General features: G+C 41.1%; 1 long non-coding RNA gene across 5 annotated transcripts in view; it reads right to left on the bottom strand.

The window, feature by feature from the left end:
- Window positions 1-3,006: 3,006 nt before the first annotated feature.
- LOC147656699 (uncharacterized) overlaps window positions 3,007-24,200 on the bottom strand; it is an 86,889-nt gene continuing 65,695 nt past the window's right edge. The window contains exons 1-4 of one of the 5 annotated variants that reach the window (XR_015293638.1): window positions 5,558-5,972; window positions 5,147-5,472; window positions 3,478-3,658; window positions 3,007-3,392 (exon numbers count right to left, since the gene is read on the bottom strand). This is a non-coding gene — a long non-coding RNA (uncharacterized LOC147656699). Of the gene's footprint in view, window positions 3,393-3,477; window positions 4,562-4,634; window positions 5,015-5,146; window positions 5,973-24,200 lie in introns of those variants that run through there. The other 4 variants (XR_015293637.1, XR_015293635.1, XR_015293636.1 and 1 more) reach the window with 4 other exon arrangements.

Here is a 24,200-nt window from a genome sequence, read left to right as displayed (position 1 = left end):
TCACCAGCTGCTTGTCGCTTGTGGCACGAGACCAAAACCTCGATTATCGACGTTAAAAAGTATATCAGTCGGCCGATCGTGGACAGGTGCACGCCACCACGAGCGTCTGCGGACCCGTGTCTCGTTTGAAAGTTAAACACGGCACCAGGCTTCACACAGGAAGGAAGAGTAGAAACATAAAGTTCACCGTAAAGCCCTCTCAGGTTGGGAAGCGTTAAAAAGCTCGGACGAGGGTGAAAAGGTAGGCCAGAAGGCGGTGAACCCTTGTTCGCGTGAATTTCCAGACCGAGCTCGGGGGCAAATGTTTTTCTTTCTTCTTTTTTTCGATGTTTGGTCGATGGTGTTGGTGTCGAACGCATACAAAGAGACGAAAGGATCTTTTCAGCTTTCTTTGAGGAAATCCAATCGAATTCACATATAGTTAAACGTTTGATGTTTAAAATTTTAAAATTCGTATCTTCTCTTCGAAACTTCGTATCAATCGAGTTTCATGTCGAGGAAAAAGAATTGAAATATCGTATCTCCTGAAGATGACTAGTTCACAGATTTATCGGAATGTATTTTAACAATACGAAGAAACGAAATTCGGAGTAACGAAAAGGGTCGAAAATCTCTTGGCTGGCCAATGTTTTCCCCGGCGAAGCCGAGTCAAAGAACCCTGGAAATCAGCGCACCTGTCCGTGGCACGATCCTGGGCAGTCGCATCGCGTGAGTGCAACACACGCAGGTAAATGCAGCGCGCCAGGATGCACAAAGGTTGCAAAGTGCCACCTGCCGAAAGCGGGCCCGGTGCTCGAGCGCAGGAAGTCTGCGAGGCAGTTGTTGCTAAAACTGCATCTCCCTTTCTCCTTTCATCCTTCCTTCGGCCGAACCTTCGTTGCAACGCAGTTGCATGCGTTTCTTAACCCCGCTCCGTTCTACTTGACCCGAAACAAATTTCGCTCGAAATTTGCAACTCGAGAACTGCGCAAAGCCGTTATCGATCAAATAAGCAAGGTAGATTTCTCGTGGAGAAAAATAAAAATTGGAGACATCGAGGAAGTGACGATTCTTTTTCACAAATGAAAATTTTGACGTTTTTATAAATCTTCGCGCGGCCAATTTTCAAATTCGATTCTCTCGAGAACGAACCGGTAAACAAGAAAATTGTTATTCAAATTGTTTCTTGACAACGTGTGTTTCAAAATCATTGAAATCGGGTTTGGCGACTGTTCCTTCTGCGTGATTATCCGCTGTTGAGTTAGAGGCATTGGAATTGTTTCAAACTTGATAGATCGTCATGGTCGAATAGTTATTTCGAGTTTTATCATAGTTATTTTAAGTTGGGTCGTAGAAACAGGTTGCGATGGAGGATGTTTGTGAGAGAATTCTATGAAATCCGTAGGTGTCGACAAGAGTAATTGGATTCATTAGGGATTCCTCGAGAAAGTCAATATTTTCTTCCTCTTCTTAATGAAGATATCGGTTATTCGCCACTCCTTTCTTTAATTGAAGATCGTGCGTTAAAATCAACGTCCGAAGCTGTTTGTCACGGTTTACGGAACCTTATATGCTGTTTATCACCGTGTGAGAACTATTTATCATACTTTCAATTCTATACGTTTCAAATTTTTTTAAATCACAGGAATTTTCTAAAATATTTTCCACCGAATTTTACCCGATAAGAATTCTTCAAATAAATACGTGTCGATTATTAACGTAACATTAACATTGTATCTGCATTCATGCAAAATACTCAAAGTATGCATTATTATGTTCGAGAAATAATTTTCGTATAAACTACGCTCCTTTATTTAAAAATTTGCTCTTCTCCACGAAAATCTGAAGCGTCGTAGTATCGATCATTTCTTATTTAATTATCAAACTATCAAAATTGACCCGGGGAAGTAGACTCCTGCAAAGAATTTGCAAATCGCTTCGACGCTCGAGGCTTCTCATATTTTATGCAAGAAAATTGATTTATTAGAGATAATTGCATAGACGTGACACTTGAAATGAGGCCAACCACTCGAAACTTTATAAATGCGTGAATACTTTTCGGTCGGTGTAACGTCTGAATAACGTATCGTCGTGCGTTTCTTCTCCTCTTACCCACCGATTTGCAATTCTCAAGATGGATCGGTGCAGAAATTCCGCTTTGAAGAAAAATTATAATTCACACAAGACAAATGATCAAAGTATATCGGATGGCCGTATTAAATAAAAGTAATCGTCGCGTAAATCACAGGGTGATAATAAATATTTATGAAAGCAGAAGGAAACGCGTTGCATATATATATTCCTCTTGATCAATCATCTTTCCATCCTGACTTTTTTATCTTAAAATTTTCTTCTTTCTCCCTCCTTTGCATATTTCCTCTCCGCCTTCTTTTCTCTTCTTTTCCATCCTATTTCGTTTAATTGCCGTTGTATAATTGCCGTGAATATTAATTTATGCAAAGAAAATCATTGTAAATTTGTTTTCTTTTTTTTTTTTTTTATTTTAGTTAGTCGGTGACAAGTTTATATATATATACACGATTGACGCGATTCCACTCTGTGATGACACAGTTGCGATTGTCCGTCAAACGTCGCGTCAAAGATGATTTTGCAACTGGGCCAGGTGATTCGGGATGCTCAAGGATTCTCGAGAATTACTTTGAGACGCGGAGCAGAAGAATAATAAGTACGAGAGCAAGTCGGCCGAGTTACAAAGGAAGATTGATTATGGAACGGGGAGATTATAAATCCCGGTAGCTTTGTCGTGAACCAATCAATTTCTATGTGCACGTTGCTCGAATAGAAAGTGGGTAAAAGATGTAAAGGGAACAAAGTCGAAGATGTCGAGTTCGTATACAAAGATGGATGATATATTAATGATGTTAGCCAAAAGACGTTAACTTTGCCCGACACGATGTTTCCCTGAAAATTGTTTAAATATTAAATATTTCGATTAGACATTTCAAAATATCGAGGGATATTGGTCAAAATTTTGTATTATAAGGTTTAAGAAAAATAATTTGTAAATTATGTAATGTTGAAATTTTATTAAAAAGAAAAAAACAATGGTATTGGATATCGGTGGAAATACAATAGAGGGATGATAGGATGGTAAAGGGTATAAGTGTATAAAGGTGATCCAGAAGCCAAAGTTCACCGTTGATCGCTTGATAAACTTCCGCAAACGAGGAATTAACGCCTCGTTCGACTTTAACGGATCTTCCACCCGGTTGAAATTTAGGGATCGGTGTTTTCCAGCGAACTGCCGTTGCTGGGATGATAGTCGTTTGAGGCACGATTTAACTTTTCAACGTCAAGGGATACGCTTCCTTTTATTCACCTCACCGCATTTTTTCGAATCGAATTTAAGTTTACCTAAATATTTATCTTTGTACCTTTTTTAACACCAAGCTCTGAAAAAAATAAGAACTTACGTTTACTTACGATAAATATAAAAGTACATTTTATTACATTCACTTATTTTAAAATGTTGCTCACCTGTATTCCACAGCACTCCACATAATTAAACGTCCAGAAGAAAGTTGATACAACTTTTAACATCCAAAAAACTCCAAAAAAGAAAAAAAAAGCGGAGATCCTCATCGCAGGAGGTACGTCTGCTCGCAAGAATCCACGATCGAGACCCGCCAGCGGCGCCGTCCCGCGAAATACGTATAATCTTCATCAAAAGATATAATGTCCATTAATAAAAGAGCGTGATGGCGGTCGATCCTAACCTACGCACAGGGTGGATGCTCCTCGAGAGATCCTTCGAGGGTCTAATCGTCCACCATTGGCCGTAATCGAACGCGTGCACGCCACGTCTCTCTCTCTCTCTCTCTCTCCCCCTCTAATCTTAAAAGCTTCTTGAACGTGGCAACACGTTCACATGGTATATAATAATCAATGGCGTGTCTGTGCGTATGCGTGTGTGTGTGTGTGTGAGAGAGAGAGAGAGTTTGATAATAAACGAGGCAAAGTGGTTAATGCCAGGCTGGGCGGTTAACCCGAGGTGCAATATGCAAGTTAGCGTCTCGGCCTGTGATATTAGAGGCTACACCGCGGAGGCTTGGCCCTGTTTTCGAGTATTAAGCCGAGCTTTGCCGGCCTTCGCCTGTCCGCTAATAATTGTCTTCATTCGGCAGCTGGTGCACAAAGCGCGCCAAAGTAAATTCACGCCGCGTGGAATTAACGCTCCGCGTGTTGCTCCTCCGCACCGACATCATGGGATGTGGCAAGTGCGTATACAAGTGTAGAGGAACAGGATCTCCCTGTAGATCGGTCTCTCTCTCTCTCTCTCTCTCTCTCTCTCTCTCTCTCAAGCCAGGTTACTGTTACCGGCCCCCTTTTGTTAACGGTCCTCGCTTTCTTGCGAGGATGGCCGACGAACGTGGCTGCTATTAGCGTTTAATATTAGGTGATGATGCAGATGGGAAGAGAGGCTGCCCAAACAGCTCGTTTCTGGAATTATTAACACGAGTTTCACTTCTTTTCAAACGATGGATAAACATATATTCAAGTATATATTCAAAATAATTTAACAAATTGAAAAGTTACAGGCGAAGATTCCGAAACAACAACAAAAAAAAAAAAAACTTCCTCGAACTTGCTCAAAAAAAAAGAAAAAAAAAAAGTAAAAAAGCGGACAAACGCACCTTTCACGAGAGAAAGAAAGAGAGATATCAGGCGTGATGAGAGGAAACGAGAAGGATCCGCGTCGCGAGACGATGTTCCCCCGGAGGGTGAAGGTGGAGGAATGTAGCGGCCAGGTCCTCCGTGCAGTCCTTCCTTTATCTCGGTGATCTCGGGGTTAAGAACCAGCCGACAAGAGGATCGTTGCGGCAAGGAGCAGCAAGCAAGGAGCAGCAGCCGGCGTCGAGGCGGCTGCACTCGGCCGAGTCACGTGCATTGCGTGCGCGCCAACTGGGCTAGGTCGATGCACGCGGATGCACAAAGGGCTCAAGCCACGGAGCATGTCCGAGACGAGCCACCTGCCGACAGATGTTGAGTCTAGCGGCCAAGATCCGAGCTTGCATTATATTCTCCACCCGGCCCTCGCCCCCTCGCCTCGCCTTCCCCCCGCGTTCATCGAGCCCCCGATCGAGGAGCACCAACGTGTGGACCTTTGTGTCCATTCCTCCGAGAGTCGCAACGCAATACGCCGCACCTGCCCACGACCACCTCGGGATCGCCTCGAATTTATCGACCCCCGTGTCTCTGCCCCTCGATTCCTTTGGAATAAAGATCCCGCTGTTGCGTCGTTCGTTGCTCCCGTCGATAACGGTGATTCTGGGGCAAGTGATAGGGGGGGCTGGCTGGTTCGATTCCCATTCAATCGCGACCCAAATTTTGTTCAAATTATTTTGATATATTGTTGCTATTCTTCTTGCTCTCCAAGTCGATAATATTAGCGATGGTTATTTTATTAAATTACGTTTCCTTTGTTAGATGTTGGATCCCGGTTCTGCGCTTTATTGTCAAAGAAAAGTAATCCTGGAACAAGGGAACGAGTGCTTGCGCTCGTGGATTTGATTAATTGCAATTCATCGATATTAATATAACGTAATAGGCATAATACTTTCTACATATTTGATGAAGAAACGAGATTCACAATCCGATTTCTATCTGCAGGTTGATCGCTAACGCTTCGGTTGCAACGTTGTTTTCATTGAGTATGTCGGCGACACGAGCGCCGGAAACAGCTGAATCCATTGTCACCGGCGGGGAAGAATGGCAGGAAAAAGAAGAATCATCGACGCGGCCGAGGAGAGCTGCAAGGAATGAGTCGAGTCACGCGACCATCCTGACGCTTCTCCCGTCCTTTTAACCGAGGGAGTCGTTTGCAAGATGTCACTCCTCGATCTTATCTTTGGCTGCTTGTCGTGTGTATACTTGTCGGGGTCTCTGGTTCACCGGCCCCGAATGCGTGGGCCGTCGCGAACAATAAGCTCTCTTACGATTTCTACTTCTCTTATTTCTACTTCTGCTTCTTTCCTTTTTGTTCCGTTTCAAGCAAAAGTGTTCTCTGTTTTTCTTCAAAAAAAAAAAGAAATTCCATTTCTTTAAAATGGATCCAAGGGTGCGTGTACATTCGAGGGTAAACGGTTATTTTCGCAAGTGGATTGGGAGCGACTTCGTTGAAAATTACTTTTTTTTTTTTTAAAAAAGGCGAAGGGCGGCCATCTGCAACAATGAGAGTAACTTTCAACTCTCGCAAATAATTTTGCAAGTACATTGCCACCGCATCGTTGAAAGTGGCTATCGGAGGATAACTTTCAACTTTCGTGAGTGGGCTCGGTATTTTCGCGAGTGGACAACAAGGCGTCGGTAATAATTTTCACTCTAACGGAAAATAACTTTCGAGGGCGAAACTCTGCGGAGTTTTATCCATGCAAGATCGTGCGACGTTAACGCATCGAGTTTTTTTCATTGAACAGACCACCTGTGGAAAATATATACGTGTTGCAGGAAGAGACGCCGCTTAAGCGTGGCACGGTGGCGGACAAAGGAAACAGGAAGACGACATACGTGGTCGCGTGACTCGAGCTACTTTGGACTTGGTCCATCGATGCTGACAATTGTTGTTTGTTTCGCCATGTGACGTGCAATTTAGAAAACGAGAAAGAAAACCGACCGAACTCTTGCGACACGTTGGAGCTTGGATTGCAACGATATTTTGCAAGTTGTCGTTTTATTCTTGTCACTGCGGTTGCATTTAAACCAATTATTATTGTTGTTGTTATTATTATTATTACATAAACGATCTTCCCAGACTTGTTGCCACGCTTCACCGGTATCGTGTTATTTTAACTGATTTCACCACTTGTTTATCATTCTATCCATCTTTTATTTCGCACAAAAATCATCACGTGACAGGCAGTAGACCGTTGGTAAACACTCCACGTCTAACTTTCCACGAATATTTCTGTAACGAGAAAGAGAGAAAGAGATAGATAGATAGATGAGAGAGAGAGAGAGAGAGAGAGAAAACAGAAATTCCGTAAGAAAATATTCTGCCAAATTTAATAAATTTCCAAAAATACGAGCAACTATGAGATAAATAGAGGGACGGTTCCAGGTGGTTCTCTAAGAAATTATTTCTCGACGACGTTCGAGCCATCGAAAAGAAACAGCGGCCGAAAATACGAAGTTAATTTCAGCAAATACGCGCTGTATTTCGCCGCTTATATTCGCCCAAGGTCTATGCAAGTGGAGGAAAACAATGATCGTCGGAAAATAAAAGAAGCGTTTCCCGGCCATGTTGCAAGTCGTTTGCAACATGTCGCAATTTCCGCCCCGCGACAGCTGTCCCTCGAGTTGTCGCCAATGGACGAAGACGTATCTCGGGTTTCTTTTCACGGGAAACCTCGTCGATTCACCCTATTCATTGTAACTCGATTAACAAGCTACATAGATATATATCGCAAAAAGAAAAAAAGTAGGGAGAGATAACATTTAAATTGCTAATTGAATAACAACGATAATAATAATAAAATAGATCCCATTACTTGACTCGGATTCAAGATAAAAATTATGCGTGCGTCTTGTATCCCGCCAATCGAAGAAAACACTCCGTCAACAAGAAACTCGCACACCTGTGTAATCTCCCCCGTCAGTCTTTTATTCTTCCATTTGCCATTCGCCTTAAAACTCTCGAGCAACTTTCGCTGCGTGTCTCGAGCGAGCGAGCGCCTCACGGTCGATCGCGTTTACCCTCCATCATCCACGTATGAAACGATCATCTGTTGGTGGTCCGCTTTCACGATGCGGCCGAGACGAGGAATCCTCGATCCCCGATTCCTCGGCCGCCTCTCACCGCGATACATGTATTTCGAGCTCGAAACGACGCTCGAACGGCCAGCTTTTCTTCCACCTCGTCCCCCGTCTTCCTGGTGGAGAGAGAACGTGCGTCTGGAGGACACAGAGAACGAGATCTTTTCCACCGCCGTTACACTTTCACTTTCACTTCTCCTCCGCGCTGTTTTCTATCCCCCCCCCCTCCTTCTATCTCTCCCCACCGCCCCCTCTCCCTCGATCCGCTCCCCACGCTCCGCGTACCTGCGAGAGATTCATCGTGCGACGCAGTCTCTCCGCCGTCTAGCCAAGGTATCTCTTAGACTTTCACCGGCCGGAAGTGCCCTCCTTCTCTTCGCTCCGTTATTTGTTGTTCGTCCGTCTCCGTCGCTCCCGAGCCGAGCGGCTTCACGCCGCCTTCGCACAGATTTCTGGTTAATAAACGAACCACACCCATCGATCACTTCATCGAGGATCGTTGATGGAACGATCGGTGGTAACGGTGGAGGGAACGATCGTTACACGTCGAAGTTATTATTTATTCTTGGTGAAATTTTTATCGAGTTTTATACGAGATTGAGATATGATATGCTTTTTTGCGCATACGATTGTGAAAATTAATATTTTTGAAATTGGTAGATGTATTTTATTTTTAGGATGTTATGTTGTAAAAAATGTTTGTTGCATAAATATACAGTTTGATGCCTTTGTTGTAAATAATAATTCGAAGGGAACGATTAAACGATTGAACGATTTGTGCTGTAATATTTGGACAGGTTTGACAAGGCTTTCCAATGTTAAATCGTGTTGTAATTTTCAATACTCTTTTCGTATCCCAGTTATTTCTGCCATTTCCGCCGTTATATTAGCGTAAAAAAAAAAAAAGGCACATCCGTGTTGTATCAACACGGATTCAGTTGCGCGACCAGAAAATATCTCGAGATCGCGGAAGCACTTTCTAAACTGCAGTCGAGTAAGGCCGTTCGCTCAGGATTAATAGAGCGTGATGGAAGGAAAGGATCTTCGGGAGGATCGATCGTCTTCTGGCGAGACCAGACAATGCGAGTATGGCCGGCAGTTAGAAAACCGGCCGCTCTACCCAACCAGACAAGAAGAATCTTAACACTCTTCTCGACATTTCCATTTACGACGAATTATCTCGAATTTGCTCGTCTCGCGTTAAATTTTTAACGAGTGGTAAAAATATATGTGCAAATCACTCGATTTCTTTAAACTCAATACGCGTAATTTCGTTTATCTAATTCAATATATATAACCGGTGACTCCAGTTTTCATTAGATTCTTTATGAAAATTTTATGCACAGTGAGTTGACGCGAACGTAAAAATAACATATTTTACATTCCTTTATGTAGAAATATTATTTTCAAGATTCTCGTAAAATCACAACAAACTTTCTCGATTCATCGAGCATCGTTGAATCGTCTCAAATTGTTCAACCTAAAAGGAAAGGTCGCAAGAAGATCGTTTCACTTGGTGATCGATAACTTGGCTAATTGGCCATTTCGATGATGCGAAACGGAGTGAAAGGCATCGGCCAGGCATCGCATCGGGAATCGTTAAAATCTCGGTCGAGATGGGACGACGCAAAAGGCTTGGAAGAAAGGAAAAGAGCGGTTTCCGGCCGGTACACCATCGAGGATTCGTGAGGACGAGAGTAAGAGTAAGGAGCGTTCTTTAAGGGGTTTGCACACGAACGATCCAGGCCACGTGCCAGGCAGGTGCAAGCCGAAGAAGCTTTTTTGAACAACACCGTTTATCTTCTCCTCCTTTTTTGCTTACCTTGAAACCGCCCCTCGCGACCCTCCATATAGCTCCATCCGTTCGAATTGAAGGCGCGCGCGCGCGGGAAAAAGCTAGACAAATAACGGGCGGCTTCTCTTTCTGGCTGAAAGAAAATTAACGAGCCGGATCCGTGTATCTGTCAAAGAGCTGGATCCTTTTATGGATTCTTTTTCGAGGATGGAGCCTGCTAACGAACAAGGGTCGACCGTTCCTTTCTAATTTTTTACGCCAGCCCCCTCCCCTATTTACCTGCGGGCGAGTCGATGATCTCGAGGCCGAACTACGCGTCTTTTCAACTTGCCATTCTTTATTACGTGTTGCACGCTGTTGTGCAAGAAGATATCTACAAAAGAATCGAAACGTAGGAGAAGTAGACACGCGAGGCGGTCTGAATGGACGAATAGCTATTTCTCAAATAGCGTAATAATTTATTTAATAATTAATCGAATACGAGAAGGTGAGTTAGGTTAAAATTGAATTGCCCATTCGTTGAAACAAATCTTACAAACTGGCAACTTTAGAAACGACCTTCAAAGCTGCCATTACGTCATCAAAGTTTCTATTCCTTCCTTTTAATACTCCCTTTATCTTTTTCGAATAGAAAGAAACGAAAAGGGAAAGAAGAAGAAAAAGTCATCGAGGATAAATTCTATAGAAAGAACACACTTTCAAGACAATTACTTTTTTTTAATAGCTTCAGAAGAGGCTTCCTTGAAAGGAGGACATTTTAATAATTGCACGATTACATTGATTAATTGCGTTAAAAATAAACGGCGGCTCTGAAGGTTGCCTGTTACGAACCTATTTTCTGAAAATTAAACGAGATAAACCCGCTCTCCGGCATCCATAACATTTCAACAGCGTAATAATTTTATATTATTTTAATAACCACGATATAACGTTCCCCAATATCGATTCGACCTCCCCCTTCGCTCCTCCCAACGGGCTGAAAAAGAACAATTCACAGAGAAAAATCCCATCAGCATCGATCCCAATCAACAGAATTTCCCTCCTTCCCGAGGAGGAAGCCTCGTAAATTTGCCCTCCGATAATACGAGGGACAAATACGGTGGAGCATTGCGCGTGATTCTATTACGATCCGAAGGATCCGTCGCGACAATGCCACGAGGAATAACCAGGCGTTAGATTTACGAGGCGGGGGGGGGGGCAAAGAGGAGGAGGAGGCAGGTTCCTTCCTCCCCGCGGGTGACGCATTATCCTCGTAATGGCCATAAAAGCGTTAGAGGACACGCGTGCACGGCGTGTACGAGCGCTGCGGAGTAGTTGAACGGCGGAAGTTACAAGGCGAATCGTTCGAGGCGTATAAGAAGCTGCACGAAGAGGGGCCCCGCCTTTATAGGCAATTCATACATATGTTTAGCCCGTATCTGGCACGGAACGCTCGTACGCTCGGCCGTAATAAAAATTCCATTATTGTCGTTCAAACAGAAATATGCCCTGGATATGGCTATTGACATATTTACGTAGATGTAACGGCTTCGCATAAACGAGCCATAATATAATTCTTAACGGGCCGATCGACCGTTTCCGCAAAACTTGTGCGCGGGTTAACAAACCGTGGAACCGATGATAAAAAACTTGACGAGCCGATGGAAAACTTCCGATCCGAAAATTACTCACCGATTGTGCTCACCAGTCGAACGAGCAGCGGAAAGTCTCTGGATGTCTGGATCTTTTATCTGCCCTCTTCTCGGGGAGGAGGGGGAAGGATGTGGCGGGGAAGTGGAAGGATCGAAGTTCTTTTCGTGCTTGAATTTTCGTACTTGGGGAGAAGTTTCGGAGATGGTTACAAGGATATCGGAAGTTAACGAAGGGGGAGGAGGGGAGAAATGGGTGGAGAGTTGGTAGAGATATGGAGGAAATGGTTTACTATGATTTGTTTCGGATGGCATACTTGACATATTCGATGTACCGCTAAAAGTCGAAGGGAGGGATGTTGGTCGTTGATGTAATAACATGAAAATGATTTGTCGAGGAAGGGAAAGTCGGATGTATGGAAGACTGTTTTCATATTTTTTGAAAAAAAAAAAAAAAATTCATGGCATAAATCCTCGTGGGAGTCGTCATCGTAGAAATTTCTGTGGTATGCACTCTCGCAGCCATTCTCCACTGAAGCAACGACGAGGAAAATTACTCTTCACCTTTTATTGCCGCGTGTTAATTTGCAGAAACATTTCTTCCAACATTAAAGAAACAACATAACCCGAAGAATATTTGTTTCAATTGGATTTCTACATTTGTTAGAAAAAAAAATAATGTTGAAATTATGTATGTATATTTGCAAAACAAATATTCTACTTCATCAGAGTGCATATGCATCGTATACCATTATCCGAATATCCGAACCAATACAACCATAATCAGATTATCTCAACATCCAGGTGTGGTTTTTTTCCAAAACTCGACCATCTTGTTCATCTTCATCCCAACACTCGCCATAATAAACATTAGAAAAAGACTGGACGACCACTGTGTAAACTTGCGTTTCGTCTCTTCATCCAATGAGAGCGTGGATATGGCACGAGGCAACAGGGAATATCTGGATCCTGTCTGGGACCGTTGTTCGACGTTTAGGAAGGGGGCATCGTGAAGAAAAAGAGGGAACGGTGCACAGCCGGGTGGCTGGTCTCGAGAGGAAGAGGATCTAAAAGGAAGGAGAGGTGCGCGAGAAGGAAGGTAAGGATGGCTGGGCCAACATCTGCCGAGTGCAACAATCTCGAACACCTGCCGTCTGATAGTCGCGTGCTCTCGCACCCCGGGGAACAGGGTGGAAGAATAAGACGGTCGGTGTCCCCGTACCTTACCTAAGAACGACTTAGCCCTCTTTCACACGCGTACGATACGCGTTAGATCATTATTTTGCACAAGAGCGTGTATCCTGCGTGCTGAAACTGATTGTAGTTTTTCTACAGTCGTTTAATTTTTTTTAAATATCTTTAGATATTTGGTGAAATAATTTAAAATTAAAACGGGTATGTTATCTCGTCGAATTTGAAATCCGATGTAGGCAAATTGGATTCGATGTATATTATTTCGCTTTTGTACATTTGCGATAAATATGTAATAAGAATAAGATGGATAATAGAAATTAACTTAGTCATTGAGAGAATTATTTCTTATGCATTAATCTAATCGATGTAACATTGCTACATAATATCGCAATATAGTATTGTGTATGGTAATCGCAAGATTAAAGAACGATAAAAAAATAATGCTTGGTAATAGAAATCGAAGTAAACAAAAGTTACATCATTATTATTAAATTCTCAAGCTGCATGGAAATATTAACGGTACAATCAGTACGACACTTTATCTTCAACCAATATATTATAAGTTTTCAATCAGCCGATGCTTAATCATCGTTTTATTTACATCGCGTGGATGCCTTATTAATCTTCGATCTTGTAAAAAAATATTCATTCATATCATTTTCCGCATCCTCTTCTTCATACGCAACGTCAAACTTCAGAATAAACACTTTTTCAATTCAAATTAAAATTAAACCTTTTATTGAAATTAGGGAAAATTTAAACCGCTATAACTCGAAAGATAGCGACTTCCGGTCAATGGATGAGAGATCATTAGAAGCGTGGAATCTTACCCTTTAAAACGCTTTTTCATTTATCTCGATAACGTTTTCGGTTCCCGAGATATCGTCGTGTAAAGAAAAAGGTAATTTTTAATCGTTTATTAGTTTCTTCCTTGTTGTTTATTCGGATCTCTCGCTCGCACCTCGTCCCGCTGACCTATCCCAAACTCGAGACGAGACAGACGCGATTCCTGGAAAAACGTAGTACGTGTTTCTACGAAAAAATATAGGTCACTATGTCCCATTCACAATTTCTGTCTTAAGCATTAATTTTGACTACTTATATCTCGGCAACTAATCGAGATATCGGGATAAATCAAAAAGTGTCTTCAATGGCATACTTTTCTCTATTTCCTGAATGGATTTTGATGGAAAAATTTTTAGTTTCTTCTTCATATTTGGTCAAACGTTTTAACTAAAAAATTCACAGACTAACAGATCTGGTAGATGGAAGTGGATTCAGAGAAAAATTGCTCGATTACGAAATCTTCAATTCTACTCTTTGCATCCTCCATTTCGATCGAAATTAATAATTACTTTTAGATATTACAAGATGACATTTCTAAATATTTCACGAAGACTCGATGGAATTCAATCGAACCAATTGCCTCTCTTGATTCTTCGGCAAACAATCTCCAACCAAATTCCACCCTTTATTATTATACTGGGAATATCGATTAATCGATTAAGTAACAATAAGCGAGAAACGAGAAAAGTATGAATTATTTATACGTTCGAGTAATTCTATCTCGATGATCCTTACTAAATCAACCAGAACAATTTTCCAACAATTTTTTTTCTCTGGTTCACCGTTTAATTGCTCTAGAAATAGGAATCGATCCCCATCGAACTATACATATATATTTCTCATTCTTTTATTAATCTCGACACGATTCATGAATCATTCTTGAAAATGTACACTTATTTGAATTTAGAGGGACACAACTCTGCTTTCTAATACTATTCATGATTATTCAACGATTCTCCTTCTTTAAAACATCTCTCTCGCCGTTCGAACGAAGTCATTATTCATCAACAATTCAATTCAATCTATCCAAGACCTCTTTTGAGACCTCTTGCAAAGATCTGTGCATTAACAAATTTGCTACACTGCGACATACCCACACACACACACACATATATATATCTAAAACAAATTTATATATTGTATTAACATTTTCTATAAAAGTTCACACGCATTTCCCCATCTCATAAATTATTTTTGAAAAGTAACACAGTAGCAAAGAACATTGAAATCGACAACTACGATGTAGCAACTTGGATTTTCCAGGTCAACACAACAAGTTTAGATCCGTATCAGTTCCGGTGCGGCCGACCATCTCTCGATCCTCGTTCCGATTAATCAGCTAATAAGACGCCTCGAGTCGTCCTTGAAACATCCAACCACGACCAAGTCGTTTCTCAAGACGCTTTTCTAACAACCTTCGCCACGACTACCAGTCTTATCTAAACACGCTCGCCAATTATTACGCAGTTCACCGCTATCAGAAAAGTAGGACGATCGATTCCTCGCTCGCACCAGTTTGCAACGAAGTTGCGGATCGAGTTAAACAGATCTAAAACTTCGATATAGGATCGTGTTCACCGATCCTGTTCATCGCGACTGGGATTTCTTGGATTTTTCTCTCGTGAGATATCGCTTGTTTGATAATTTGCAGAATTAGAATAATATTTATCGACTTCGAAATCTCTTTTGAATATTCCAGTTACATGGATATTTTTGGGGCTAATTGATTATTCATTGTTGAAATAATATATTATGGTACGCTGTTATTTGAACCCTCTAACCGATGTGACGCTACAATTTTCCTCCGTTTTTCATATTTTTCCTGCAAGAACGTTCCATTTCTCAACAGTAATAGCGATCTAATAATTATAACAAATATTGGGAGAGAAAAATTCGAGCCATTTCTTTCCCATCGAATCCCATTTGCCGAAACGATTCGAAAGCGTGTTGAACTTCCACTTTTCTCAACGAAACAAAGATAACAGATAATGAACCTTGCCACCGCCAAGAAACGGCATATCACTGTAAAAAAAAAAAAAAAATCTGTTAAATTAAAATCCTATGCTGAAATCCAAGTCTCGTTATTACGCTTATTAAAACGTCACAATCTTCGTCGTCCCAGACGGACGAGCATTGAAACGGTAAAAGCCTCTCGCCTCTGAAATTTTTTCCCTCCATTTCCCGGGACCAAATCAACGTTGAACGGCCCTCCACGACACGGACACTGGGAGAAATTCATCGAGGTGTTTCCCAACTGGCCGCCTCAAACGCGATTAAATTCCGTGTCGACGTTGGGAAAACGTTGGCCGCGGGTCGCACGAGAAGCCGGAGCCGTTCGTCACCGACGAACAAAACGGTCGACACCGCCGGTATGCGTCCACCAAAGCACGGAGCTTCCTGAAGCCGGGTTCACGTATTTTTAGAGGCATTATTCGGGCCAGGTAGCACCGATTTAGCAGGCGACCATGTATTATTGATGGGCGCCGTCGACGAGGCTGCATGCGGCCCACGTTAACTCATCTCCCTCGTCCACGTTCTAATTTCTCCGCTCCCTCTGTTATATTCGTTATCTCCGTTTTCGCGTGGGATGGAATTAGGATGGAAATTTTATCCGTAAAGAGAAATCCCCGTACGTTCAAACCCCGTTCCTTCGAGAATTATTTTATTTATGGTCAGTCAGAGGATAATCGATGGACTCTTGGATCCATGGTCCATCTTGATCAGGTGTTGAGGGAAGAGATACTTTTTTTTATTAATTAATACGCGTGGGAAATGTTACTTAATTCAATATCTATATGGAAAGAATAAGTTTTTATCGAAGCCTGCTTCGTATTTCGTCGAACGTGCGCATTTTTAAATTTCGCTTGTTATTTGTCTATCGTAAAAGAAAAAAGAAGAAAAAAAAAAAAGATTGGAAAACTTTGTATTTATGCGAAAATTGAAAATATCTTTTTCTTCTTTTTCTTTTTTTTTTTTTTGCAGTACTATATATAAAGACGAGAATATGTATATACAATTTTACATTTAAAAAGCTCGAGGCAACCTTTGATTCTACGTTATAAATAAATATTAATAACAACTATTTTTAAAATAGTTTGTTATCGCTCTTATTTATTGTGCACACGAAACAGATAAATATTTACGACTTCCTTTATGTTACATAAGTTATTATGACAGAACGTTAAAAAACCGAGCGAGTCGCGTATACGTGTAAACATTTTGTATAGATTTGAAATTGTAATTACGAAATAAATTTTTCTTTCTGTTCAAAAGAAAAAAAAAATTTTGTAAAATTATTCGAGAGATCTTATGTTATCTCACACAGATGTCTGTTATGTGTATGTATATCATGCTTCTAAAAGTATTTCTATGGTACTGCCAATCCCGGCATAATTAGAACTCTAAAGATATCCACCAGCAACTTCGGCCCACCCAATCGAGTAAGCGCTCACTTGTATACTTAATGTCTTTTAAATCTTTTTATATATAAACTTCACACGATACACGAAACATGTAATGACATCTCTGAAAATTCTTAAATACCATCGTTCAACTGTAACTACAACATCGTATACCTTTGATTTTTACGACCTGGTGTCTAGAATACACGTACACGAGCACTAGATGCCTTAGCTTTTTTCTTTTTTTTTTTTTTTTAGAAATAAAAACTGTTATTTTCGTTCGATAAAATTTTGTGAATACAAAATGTATTTTTATTCTTCGACATAGTTTTATGTCGTGTCAGTAGTTTGAATATTCTTAGAAATAATAATAATAACAACAATTGTATCGTTTTATTTTTGCCCAATTTCAACATACATATCTAACAAAATCAATCACCCGATACAATTATTTTCACAATAATACTTCGACTTCGTTGTAATAATCCCTAATTATTAAACATCCTCGTGATGACGATTCGAAAATCATCTCGATTCTCTCAGAAACCACGTGCTGGTCGCCGTGAATTCATATGTTCGAAATAAGGAAAACCGTGGATCGAGAAAGCGCGGATCGATTTCTACGCATTTCGCGGCTCCCTGTTTACGTATGTTTGCCGCGCGTCAGGTATGTGTGTCGTATCCTTGCACCACTCGCGGTAGAAAACTAGTTCAGCGAAACCTCGAGCACCGTGGCCGCCGTAAATATCGTCGGAATCAAAGGCTGCCCGTCCATTGCCCAACGCCGCGAATACCCCTTTCGGGCCTTAACAGCTCTCGCGGCGGCCTTCTTCGCGGCCCGTTTCGCAATCGTTTTCGCGCGGATTTTTTCCGCGATCTATTTCTTCCTTCAACGACGATACGATCGAATTTATTCATCACTCGTGTTGTGAATTAAACCATCGGATTGATATTTGTTATATATATATATTGTTGATTCAGAGTTTGAAATTCGAATGTTACTTCATCAATTATCGTAAAACAGGGAACTTTATATGTCGAAAATATGTTGAATGGGTGTTGCGCAGATTCGAATGAATTGTAATATTTTTCGGACGGCGTTATTTATTTCTCTAATGTGAAACGTGATCTTTAAAACTGCGACAAGTTTGAATTGCAACGATTTATCTGAATATTGAATTAAAGCGTGTTATATCGATGCTACGCTTTTGAATAAAAACTCTTCTCTGACAAAATTGCCAGTAAATGTAACATTAAAAATCCGTGATATCGTTGACGAGCAGTAACGTCGAATTATAACTCGGATCAACAGGTTGAACAGGATATAGGCAAACAAACGCGATTTTACTACGATTTTAAACGGGAAACATAACAGTTGAATCACGTTCATTTTTCTCACAGAGCATAACATCCGCATAACTACTAAATTTACTATCGTTCCATGCAGAACTACGATCGAGAAGAGGATCGAGAGGAAAAGGAATATCTTTCTATTCGATTTGAAACAGTTTGATTTCTGCGTAAAACTTTTTCTAGAAATTTTAGTTGGTTGGACGGGAAAAAAAACTTTTTAGGATTAAAAATCTTATCGTCGATAACTTGTCAAGAAAGCTGAAATTACACGACACAACGATGAACGATATAGACGCAAACTGTTCATTTTCATCGTTATTAAATTATTCGTGTGAATTTTTTAAAAACGATCTTAAGAAAAACATCCGTCTGAACTATAATAATCTCGAAGAAGCGTGGATTTTCATAGCGTGGAAATAAGCTTGGATACAAAATTCGAATGGAACACAATGGAGCTGTCAGGTGAAACAGGGGAATGGATAAAGAGAAAGGGATGGGTCGAAAACGGTCGGCTCGTTATCCCAGGGGAGGCGAAGCGAGGTTACTCGCCTCCAGGAGCAGACAGGACCCCCGTGAGCATGCTCGAGAGTCCTTTGCTCGTTTGTTTTCACGAGCACTTTCGACGGCCAGGGCGCGGACAACATCCGAAAATTAAGTTCCCGGCCGCCTGTGGCCGCCGCGAGACAACTAATGTAACCCCCGGTGCCCGGCTTCCTCGTAAAAATAACACCGTCGCACCGTGGAAATCCGGCGACAAATTGAAAAATGATTCCCTTTCGCCGGATCCCCGGAGAGATTCGGGAATTAGAGGTAGCCGCGACTCGTGCTTCGATCTAACTCTCCGTTTTTACAGTAGAAATTCGTATTTTTGAAATTATTATAATTTTTTGTTTACCGTGAAAGCAAATCTCTCAAAGTTCTTACTCGCACGAGTTCCATTAATTTCGTCCAACTTTCATCCATGACCGTCCAAATTGTCCAACAGTCTTCGCTTTGCTAATTCTTTCTAGATATACTGGATCCCCTTCTAATTTCATTTCCATTATTTCCGCGGACCTCTAAATTCCATTAATTTCGTGCCCAAGCCCTATCAATATTTTTACCGTGAAAGTAAATCTCTCAAAGTTTTTATTCGCACAAGTTTAATTTCATCCAAATTGTCAAAGTCTTCGCTTTGCTAATTCTTCACTTTATTTCCGCAGAGAATAATCTCTAAATTCTTCCATTAGTTTTGTCCAAGCCCTATCAAATATCAATGACGTAACACATTGTGTACGATTCCAAACGTATTCCGTCGATCGCTTCATCCGTCGACTCGATCGAAGAAGTGGCAGCGGAAGTTACGACACTTCCACAGGCACTTCGAGCATCTCGCCTGCACTCTTTGAAACGACATTTTTCAGCGAAACCAAGGCTCACGGCCTTGGTCGTTAGGGGGACTCGGGGATTCGAGAATCGTTTCCTCTTCCTCCCGCCTCGTTCTATTTAACGAGCGTTTATTGTCGTCGTTTCTATAAATACGAGGACGAGGAGAGACGCGTGTCGCGGATCGTCGCGGAAACGAGTTCGCAGGAAGTCCCAAAAGAGGGAGGGAAACTCGAAACGAGAAATTACGCTTGGACGTTAGATAATTAGCCGGAGTTTCCACGGCGACTGGACAAATTGAGGGCCGGTTTGTATCCCGGTTTTATTCACCCGCTCCACGAAAATCTAGATGGCCGTGCACGTGGGACGTTCGTTCGTTCGAGCGAAACTTGTCTCGTTCAAACAATGGTATATATTATACCTATGGTTTGTGTACTCGGCTATAATTGGAGGACGTGGTTCGAACGGTGGTTATCCCTAAAAAGTTTATTGGATTTTCAGAGAAAATTTCGATTCGTTCGATGATCGTGAAAAAAGAAAAGAATAAAATTTTGCGACTTTTGCTGAAAAATTTTTCAAAAAAACAAATTAAAAACACATGACCGATCATCGAATCGATGAAAAACTAAATTTGAATTATTAAACGACGACAGGAAGTTTCGTGTCGAAAATCGATCCATCTGGAAAGTAGAAATTTTCCAGGACCGTGACGTAACGAAACGTGATTTCAACGAAACTCGCGTTACTCCAATTACGTTATCCAAATGAAACGACCGATAAGAGTGGCAGGGACCAGTCGTCAGTCGCCACGTCTATCACGCTTCGCTTCGATCCCAGAAGTTCTCGTTGGAAAAAAAAAAAAAAAAAAAGAAAAAAAGAAATTAACATAGCGGCGGCCGATAGGCTAGCCGCGATACATAATTCATAGGAGGGAGGAAGCGTGCATCCCACAGGCGCAATAATCGCCGTTCCTTTTTCATGTTGAGTACCCATATGCGGAAATCAGCCGGTTTCGAATGAATGCGCATACGTGATGGCTCGTAATAACGCCCCGTTAATTATTCTTAATTGGAGGCGCTTCGAGTTGGCTGGTACGCGTCGATCACACGCGTTTTCACGCCCCGTCACCCGTGAAATCTCGAGGAAATCTCCGGGCTGTTGGATAATATACTCGCGGGAAATTAAAAACGTTCCCGCGTTTTTCCACACCCTCGAGGAACGAGAGAGTGTTTTGTTTAATGTGGAGTGCTGCTGTGTGTACGCGCCGATTTAAACTCTCTCTCTCTCTCTCTCTCTTGTCTCTCGTTTGCACTCGTCTCTCCTCTGAGAGAGACTGTATAAGAAATTTTTGGAATAACGAAGAAAACGAGATTTATACATAGAAAATAATCGTAGTTTCTTGCCTGGATGACGGTCATTTAAATTGTAAATTGGGAATATTTTAATAAAAATAATATACGCACGAGGGTAGTAAAAACTTTTCTCGGGAGAGAAACTTTTCATTTAGATGTAATCTACTTTGAATTTATACGTTTAATCTTTATGACAATTTAAGCAACCGTACCAACCTGCGTTAACGCATGAAACGATTCGGCTGTTAATCTACATTGATTTCAAAATTTTGTGAGGATAAAATATCATTATCGTAAAATGAATTTATCGTAATGAACGATACGAGCCGAATTCGAGATTCTTTTATCTGTCAAAGAGGTCAAAAGTTGACAAAATTATTCCATCGATCCATTAAAAAAAAGGAAGAAAATAAATAACAGAAAAATACCGAATCGTTTGCATAATTTCGATTTGCATACACCGATCGATAGATCGTACAATGATTCGCAAAAACTGATTTCAATCGATTATCGTACCTTTATGACGCAATTGGAGAAACGACTTTGGTCTCTTTTCACCGCGTCGAATGGAATGGCCGAAGCTAGAAAGGTATTAACGACGTTTACACGAACGGTTGAGTCATGCCCCCATCGTCACAGATAAACCACTTTCTAAATGTATCGCCGACAACACCGTAAACGGCCTACAATGACTTTATTTACGCCGCGCAGAGAATCGAGACGCCATATCGAGCGTGTCGCTCCAATTTTCAACGTTCCGTTTGTTTTCAAATGAATTTATTCGATACAAGCCAAATTACGACACCAAATACCAGACACGGGGAAGATGAATTAAATTTAACCAAATAAATAAACCGGGCAAACATTCAACGTACTTCCATTTATTTAATGAAAAATTCCACTCGAATAAAATAAATTAACAAAAATTAACACGACTTTTTTGTTATCCTTGTAATGTAATGACAGTGCAATAAAGCGATTTTTTCTCGAGAAAACTAAACATTTGAGCGATGATAATCTCATGTTTATGCGTAAAATGACAATATTACAAATCCATCATCTTCGGTGTCTCGTAATAGCTGATCGACTAGCCAGTGACGGATCATTAACAAAAATAGACTTATCGTCATAGCATTGCTATTGGAGAGAATCATTTGATATTCTCTGATCGAATGTAATTAGAGGATGATTCGAAAGTAGTATCACGTGGCGATGAAAACTCTATCATTCAACAAACATATCTTTCATAATATTCATCGTCGATAAACCAATATAGATAGAGCATCCTCCTCATCAACGCGTATCACTGTACACTTAAAAATAGATTTATCACTGTTTTTCAAGCCCATCCGCGAATCACTACATTAAAACGAACAAACGAAATTCCTTAACTAAAAATACCAATTCATTAAAAAAAAAAAAAAAAAAAACACTTTTAGCGATTGGAAATCACTGCACAAATGGATTCGATGGATTCGAATTAATTTCGTCGAGACGCAGGGAAGATGGCCGTTTTCCACGCGGGTTTTCGGAGTCGACGTCGAAGGAAAAAACGCGGGGATTGCGTAAGAGGAAACTCAATTAAACGGATCGACACAAGAGGCGGTCGCGGTGGACGTAAAGGGAAACAGCTCGTGGCGAACGTGTGCCCGTGTAAAACTCCACTTATCAGTCTGCTCGTAAATAAACGTGGACGTTCTCTCTCTCTCTCTCTCTCTCTTTCTTTCTTTTTTTTTTCGTGTTCGTACCAACGAAATTTTCGTTTCGAGATAATATTTTACGCGCGTCGCTCACGTAAAGCGGGTAAATACGTGCTGCGTTTTACGAAATTAACACCGGTTATTGCTCGTAAAACTCAACCCGATACCCATGACTGAATTTACTCGATTCCTCTCTTCAGAGAATCATCCTTCAATTGTTGAACGGGTGGGAATTTTATACCTCATAATAGAAGAGATGTTTTAATTTGATTGTTCGAGGGTTGGAAAAATGATTAATTATCGTTTCGATTATTTTTATCAACGAGAAGTTACTTGTTCTACAAGAAGATAAAAGTGGTAAAAAATTGACAATGATTCCACATGATGATTTCTTAATCCCTGGAACAATATAAAAATTAAATTCCTAGACACGAAGGGGTTCGATTCGCTCAACAACCACGGATAAGAAATAAAAACATTACTTCCCTATCTTCAATCGCATGATACCCGGTGCTTCGTATCACGAACTACGAAATTTCTTCGAACGATTAATTATAAATTCACCATCGACCCCTTCGAAATCGACCGGCATATAAAGCACCGTTTTAAAAAAAACGCCACGCGAAGAACACGTGAGAGGTTACAAATATCAAACCTCTCCCTAATAATCGTTCAAACCATCGGTCAAACATTTTAGGTTATTTCGAGTGATAAAAATAAAAACCTTAAACGAAATATTGTTCGAACGAGGGAAATTATTAAAATTGCCAGAGCGAGACGTGTCGACGACGTTCTTTCCCTCTCCCCACGACGTAATCTCTCATCTACGATCTAAAACGCGCGGAAACTTTCCCAACGAAAACGGTGGGCGCGAAAGGGTGGAAGTAAATTTCCCTAGCGGTGTAAATAACGCGTAAACAGGTGTGGGGCGCATGCGCGTGGATCGCACACGTGGCCAACGGTGATTGTACGCACGCCACGCACACACGCGGCCGGCCTGCGTGAGTCACTCATTCATGGCTGGCCGGCCGCGGGCGTCGCACGATTACGTAACGCACGTGTGTTACGTGTGCGATGGACAAAGAGAAGGAATGTCGAGTGAGAATGGATGAAGAGAGAGAGAGAGAGAGAGAGAGTCTCTCCGGGCGACAGGAGGACTTAAATAAGCAAGCGCGAACGACGACTTTTAAATACCGAGGCGAGCGAAACGGAATGAAAAATAATTGATCGTTTGATATGGGAGGAGCGCGTTTACTCGAACGTGTCCAAGCGGACACGCCGATCTCGTTAATTGAGAGGTTTAAACTCTGGTCGCTCGAGGGCTGATCGAACGTTTTGCAATTCATTCTTGTTGATATTTATTCCGTGAGATTGGAGAAGCGTGATTTGAATTACGTGGAGGATGATATCGATTTTTAACGCGCTCGTGTTGGGATATTCGATATGAATTTTTTACTTATTTTATTCGCGATCAGCTACCTTTGCTAAAGAAAATTCAAGTAATTCAATGTATATATGTATCTGCGTGGGAATATGATAAATTATAATGGTTACAATGGTTAATGTAGTGTACGATCTATCGATCTTTTTAATTTATTATCGCGTTACGCGTAAATAATTGGTCGATTGTCGATCAACACGTACGAATAAAATATCTACGCAACTACAGATTGTAGTTAATTAGCATTTATAATGCGTGATAATCTATCTGAAAGGTAATCGTGCGGAACTATTGACCGCTACCGTATATTAGATTTATTACATAAATAAAGATCAAAAACACGTCGTTCAACACAGAAAATAATCCTTCCTTA

This window comes from Apis florea, unplaced genomic scaffold (genome assembly GCF_048593485.1).
Source record: "Apis florea isolate Af1SG1 unplaced genomic scaffold, ASM4859348v1 contig_3496_pilon, whole genome shotgun sequence".
NCBI classification, from domain to species: domain Eukaryota; kingdom Metazoa; phylum Arthropoda; class Insecta; order Hymenoptera; family Apidae; genus Apis; species Apis florea.
The sequence above is the reverse complement of the archived record's forward strand: the minus strand, read 5'-3'. Positions and strand labels throughout refer to the sequence as shown.